Source organism: Poecilia formosa, unplaced genomic scaffold (genome assembly GCF_000485575.1).
Source record: "Poecilia formosa unplaced genomic scaffold, Poecilia_formosa-5.1.2 Scaffold66, whole genome shotgun sequence".
Taxonomy (NCBI): domain Eukaryota; kingdom Metazoa; phylum Chordata; class Actinopteri; order Cyprinodontiformes; family Poeciliidae; genus Poecilia; species Poecilia formosa.
Window position 1 is genome coordinate 686110 of NW_006800005.1, and position 5897 is coordinate 692006.

The following is a 5897-nucleotide window of genomic DNA, read 5'->3' on the forward strand; positions in this document are numbered from 1 at the left end:
TGTAGGCGGAGTTTCAGAAAGAGCAGAGGCTTCTTAAAGAGACAGAGGTCCAATTTCAAAGTACTAAATTACACAGTAAAATTTCTTTTAAGTAATATTTGACATATACAGCACTTTTACAACAGCTAAAGGTAACATAGTTACTTGATTGTGCTTAAAAACATGGCCGAGAAAACACAATACTGCCCCTTTAAAACTCAGTCACTTTCCTAAAATTATTTTTAAAAAGGCTGATATTTAGGGAACAATGTAGTCTGTAAGTGCTCTGTTTTGATTGTTTCTTTAAGGATCCAGAAGGGAAGAATAAATAAAAAAGAATTATATAATTACCTCCATAGGATTGCCACGGCACAGCAGCCTCCATATATGTCATTTATCCCCATTTATAAACATTTATATCTTGAAAGCAACATAAGAACTTGTAAGAATGAGAAAATGCGACCTTAATAAAAGAAACATAACCCATCATGATGCAATGGAACACAGCTCCACACCATTCATCCCAATAAACACTAACTATTCAAAACACCATGCAGTGATGCAACAGGGAGTGATGTTTTACATTTAAGCCTTACATTCAAGCCCCACACAGCTCCTATCTTTCAGTGCACTGACATACCCGTCAGAAGAGGAAGCAGTGTAACGATAGTTTTAGGTGTAGCGCACATCAAGCACAGCAAAACCTAAACCTATGGAGGAATTATGTTAATCTGTTTTCATCACAGTGTGTGACTCATGCATTCATGAACACATGTTCCTGAACACCAGTAATTAAGGAGGCTTGAAGGCTTGTGCTGGTGTGTGTTGGGCCGTGTGTGTCCAGTGATGTGCGTCTGACTTCAGTAGTGAGCAGGATGTCCTGTCCTCCCTGCTGCTATTGTGGAGTGGTCAGCCTGCCAGACGGCCACAAAGACCACTTCCCCTCTGTCAAGAGCCTCTCTATTTGTATGTTGCTCACACACACACACACACATGTTTGCGTGGCTATCTTTGTGGGGACTTTTCATTGACTTCCGTTCATTTCTACAGTCTAAACCTTACCCTTATCCTAACCCTAACCAAAACTCAATTCACACCGTAGTCCTAAATCTGACCCCTGACCCAAAAACAGCGCTTCCCTTTGTGGGACTGGGTTTCGGTCCCACAAGGAGCAGTAGGTCCCCACAACTTAGTGTTAGGAAAATGGTCCCCACAAGGTATTACAAGCAAACGCGAGCACACACACACTTACACACACACACACACACACACACACGGTCATAGCCCAATGCCATCCTGAAAACAATGGGAACCTGTCCAACACCGCCCTGCCACCTGGTTAAAAATAACTCTTTTGGTGGCCTCAGACATTATGACTGTGTTGTAACAATGGTGTGGCATCACTTTGATCAACCGAAAAAGCAAGATATTGTTATCCTGAGATATCACGCACCCAGCTAATAGTTTCTTTTGTTGTTGCGGTTCTGCGCAATGCTGGGAGACGTAAATTTATTTTAAGCCTTTATTCTGTTTTCTTTGTCTGTAACCTTTTGGTCTGTGGGGACGTTTTAAAGAGAGTCAGTTTCAGAGATTATGTCATAACCTAGACAAACACATCACGTCTCTTTAAATAAATCTAATGATATTTTCAGGCTGGTACAGCGCTAATGCAAATTATTCTAGTACAGCCTAAAGAACCTCTGTCCTGATGGACATATTAAAGATGTAAAAATGCATAATATTACAGTAATTTTGCCAACTTACAAATTAGATGTGAGTGCCTTCCATACAAAAAAGTCTGTGGTAGCTCCTCTGAGCATACAATGTAAAAGTTTGGAATATGAAAGTAATTTTAATGCAGAGCAGCTGGATGCAAAGACAGTAACAGAAAATGTTTAATTTGATCAGTTCTAACCTGGAACTGTTTCACCCCACATATTCATAGCCTTCAGATACAACACTGCATTACTTTTTCAAGCGTAATGAATCTACAGATTAGATTACATTTTTTATAGTGTCTCCCAAGCCTTACCACAACAGAAACAACAAACTGTTTTGTTTTCAAATGAGAGCAACCAGCGTTGCATATTTCATAGATCTGCAAAATTTTAATCTGTAAAGTTAGAAAATACCAAGCGCCGTCTCTTCAAACTGTCTGTCAGATTTTAGCTCAGGACCTTATCCAAAACTTTTATTTTCCTTTCATGAATCTATTCTTTTGTTGACTTGGATGTATACCTTTATATCAAAAAGTAAAAACCCTCTAAACTCCCAGCATTCCTGAGGACACATTGAGGTTTTATGCCCAAACTGACTGGGTGTAAAACATATTCACAATTTAATTCATGTTGACAAAAACTTAAGCTTCATCTAGAGAAAAACTGCCCACATAATGATGCTGCCACCACCATGTGCCTCAGTGGTGCGTTTTGGAATCATACCCCAAAAGCTCAAGTTTGGTTTCATCAGTGGATTGTACGTGAGAAATGCTGAATTATATGTTTAACACACATATATGTTACATATATGAGATGATCATTAATGGGAAGTTTAATGTTGATATTTTGAGAGCTAATGAAAGTGCAAGCACAGATAGACGATTAATCGGAGGCCTTCGTCCTTTTCTCTTTCTCCACTGTTAACGACTCCCCTCCTCCTCCTCGAGGTGCTATTGTCTCGCTTCCTGTGGCCGAGCGAGCCGTCTGTGTCCATGTACGCTCGCGCACAGGCTCTCGCGCGCGCAGCAGTTCGGGGCGGCGGGCTGTGATGCGGTCCGGACGGACGGAGCAAGTCGTCAGGATTAATGGAGGGACTCACACCCGCGGGATTTGTTACAAGCTTATAAGCTGCTCTTTTCACGCCGGGGAGCCAGCATTCAGCCTCGGAGCGGAGCGGGGAAACTTCGAGCGAGTTGTTTTGGGGAGTTTTGTTCCAGTGTGGAGAAAAAAATAATAAAAAAAAATAAACGGGGATCCGGACCTTTGACAGCTGCACCGCCGCCAGGCTGGAAACCCTCGGTGACCGGGAGGTGAGCTGTCACCGTCCGCTCAGCTGCCGGTGAGTGTCCACCACTTTGTCTGTAGACAGTGACATTTTTTCTCTACTCCTGGGGGAAAAAATGCTTCAAATTCATCTGCAACATAACACAGAAAGAAACTGGCCCCCACCTTGGTGAATGAAATATGGCTTAGCTACTTGCCAACATAGCGGTCCATAAACAGAAAACTCTTTTAGTTGGAAAGTTAACACAGAGCAAACAAACCAAAACAATATTCAGGGTAAGACTTTTGATAAATCTTGTTTCAACAACCGCAAGAACATAATTGACGTTTTTGTTAAAGGTTTTCATTTAGGCCTACTTTTGGTCAAGGTATTATGTCCCCGTACGCCAAAGTTTTTAACTAATGCGCCAACATATACTAAAAAAATTATACATAATTTACCAAATTGCAGAAAACCACAAATTACTGAAAGCTTATTTTCTTCACTTCACATACAATTATTTTTATTTTACCAGATTGCTGTGTATAAATGTATTAAAAACCTCCTAAGTCACACTTGGTAATAGGGATGAGTTTGCATGATAAATATTTGTTAAAACTGTAATGACTTAAAAGTAGTGTTTGTTTTGCCAGCACATTGTGAAGAAGTTTTTCATTCAACTAAAATATAATTTAGTTGACCGAAATTAATGTAAATATTATGTCATTGAGGAATATACACTGTCAGCTTTATTTATAATTGTTTTGTAATTTAGCATGTACCTGCCATATTAAGTATACTGGACCACAGTTTCTATCCTCAAAGCACATGACTTTCTCCTTGTTCCATACTTCTCTTTCTACCGGAGAAGAAAAACCTCAATGGCTGCTTTCCCAACTTGCCCAACCTTTCCACTAAAGTTAGGCCTTACTAAATGTTGTTTCACTTCAACATTTTTGTATTGTTGTTCTAAAACAATGAAATGTTGCAAGAGTTTATGTGAATTTTTACAATGTTCAATGTAGAAAAGGCTACGAGGGTAAACTTTTAAGTTTCAACTAAATTTAGCAAAATTACAAATCTCCATATAACCAACAGATTGGTTGTTGAGCTGTAGGTAGAAGCTAATATTTAGAATGACCTGAAATAGTGAGTTCTATCTTAAAAAAAGGGCCAGATATCCAGAATATAATAGCCTGGTAAAAACCAGCCCCTTGTTCTACGCTTCGCTTCGTCTGGAGGGTCTGGACTCTCGGCTATTGAGAAACGATTGCTTCCTGGAGGCATGGACTCTGTTAAAGTTTGAAAATTTTCCTAATCGCTAACATTTGCCCGTGACGTATGTGAAGCTCAAGTTTGACACTATGAAGCTAACCAGAAATTGCTAGCAGTAAACAACCGTCCTCGACTGCCAAGAGAGAAGTGCCGATCCGAACAAGATGGCTGTTCATGTTGATTCAATATTTGGAAGCCTGAACAACACGAACTGAACAGCATTGTTCACTTCCTTCGCTGCCATTGCTAAAACTAATTCTAAAACCGCACAGAAAATCAACGTCGTTGTTCACAACTTATCCTACTTGCTCATTGGTCTACTCAGAAATCTACTGGAGAAATCCGAGTCTATGGGAGAAAGCCCAGTCTCAATTAAAGGAGATTATAATCGAGAGGAGTTGCATAGAAAGGCTAAGATTATAATCCCTTTCAAACCAAACAGGTGCCATTGATACGCACATCGTTTCACATATTTGTTCGTGAATCCTTTTCATCTTCATTAAAACGTCACTATGAACCGTTAGGAAGCCCTCAGAGGTATTTCTCGGTGCGACACGAGCCTGAACAGAATCCTCTGTGACCCCAAGATGTGGATTTAAAACACAAGACTTTTTTAAGTTGTTTTCCCCCGGTCTTCACCTCCCGTCCCCCTTTTCTCTCCTTTGCTCGTGAGAGAAAGGAACAGCTGGATGTGAGCTGGGCCCGAACTTGATCTCTCCGTATCAGCGGGTCCCAGAGGCCTGTTTCTGCCTCTGCTGTGTCCGGCCGTGGGGGTAAACCCTCGTAACTGTGCAGCTGTCTGCTACCCGCCACATAAGGTGCACTCATTCACTCTCTCAGGACCGAAATCCCTCGGCAAGACCCTTTTCTTTTTTCTTTTTTTGTTTTGTTTTGTAATCCACTACTCGCATAGCTTGGTTCCTGAGCTGAAGGTCCTTCTCACCTTCAGACAAACGGAGCCCGTCTAAAGAGTCGTGCAGAAAATCACGGTTGGCTCGCCCGGGGGTCCGGCGGCTCAGTCCCCCCCCCGGCACACAGAGACCCGTTTGAGGACTGGCGCATGTGAGTGTTTGCCTGCTTGTGTGCTCACATGTTGAGGCTTTTGCATATGTAAATGTGTGTGTTTGCTGCAGATGGGTACAGTGAGGCCTTTGTGAGGGTCGACGGGAGACTTTTGGGGGCGGTGTGTGAAAATGCAGTCAAGATGTCAGAGTGCATCTGGCACAGGACAAGGTCTTCAGGCTAACGCGGCGCATTAAAGCAGATCAGGCTGAACCAGCTGGGTCTTTACAGGAGAGCCTGCTTACCTCTGTTTTATAACGCAATAAGTCCAGTTTAACTTGCTACAATGACCGGGGCTGCCACTAACGATTATATTATTGATTATTCTGATGATTAATTGGATAAAAAAAACCTTTTCATTTAACAACTTAAACCTTTTCTTATAATATGCAAAAGGTAAATAAACAAATAATACATTCCCGTTCTTAACTAAACATTTTATTGCTTAAAATGCAGCAACATAGCATTCCTCTAGAGAATTTGAATGAGTGAAGCTAAAACTACGCCACTTGAAGAGTTTGCATGTTACACAAAGATATTTTTTTAAAATCTTAAATGCAAAATTATTATTTTTTTGTACAGATTAGGCTAATTACTGC

The 5897-nt window shown here is 41.0% G+C and overlaps 1 protein-coding gene and 1 long non-coding RNA gene across 2 annotated transcripts in view; both read left to right on the forward strand.

Moving 5' to 3' along the window:
- LOC107836542 (uncharacterized) overlaps positions 1–5897 on the forward strand; it is a 24292-nt gene continuing 18395 nt past the window's right edge. The window contains exon 1 of the long non-coding RNA XR_001662457.1: positions 1–47. This is a non-coding gene — a long non-coding RNA (uncharacterized LOC107836542). The remainder of the gene's footprint in view (positions 48–5897) is intronic.
- lpar4 (lysophosphatidic acid receptor 4) overlaps positions 2751–5897 on the forward strand; it is an 8141-nt gene continuing 4994 nt past the window's right edge. Inside the window, exon 1 of the mRNA XM_007554764.2 lies at positions 2751–3036. The gene's annotated coding sequence lies outside the window, so the exon portion shown is untranslated. The remainder of the gene's footprint in view (positions 3037–5897) is intronic.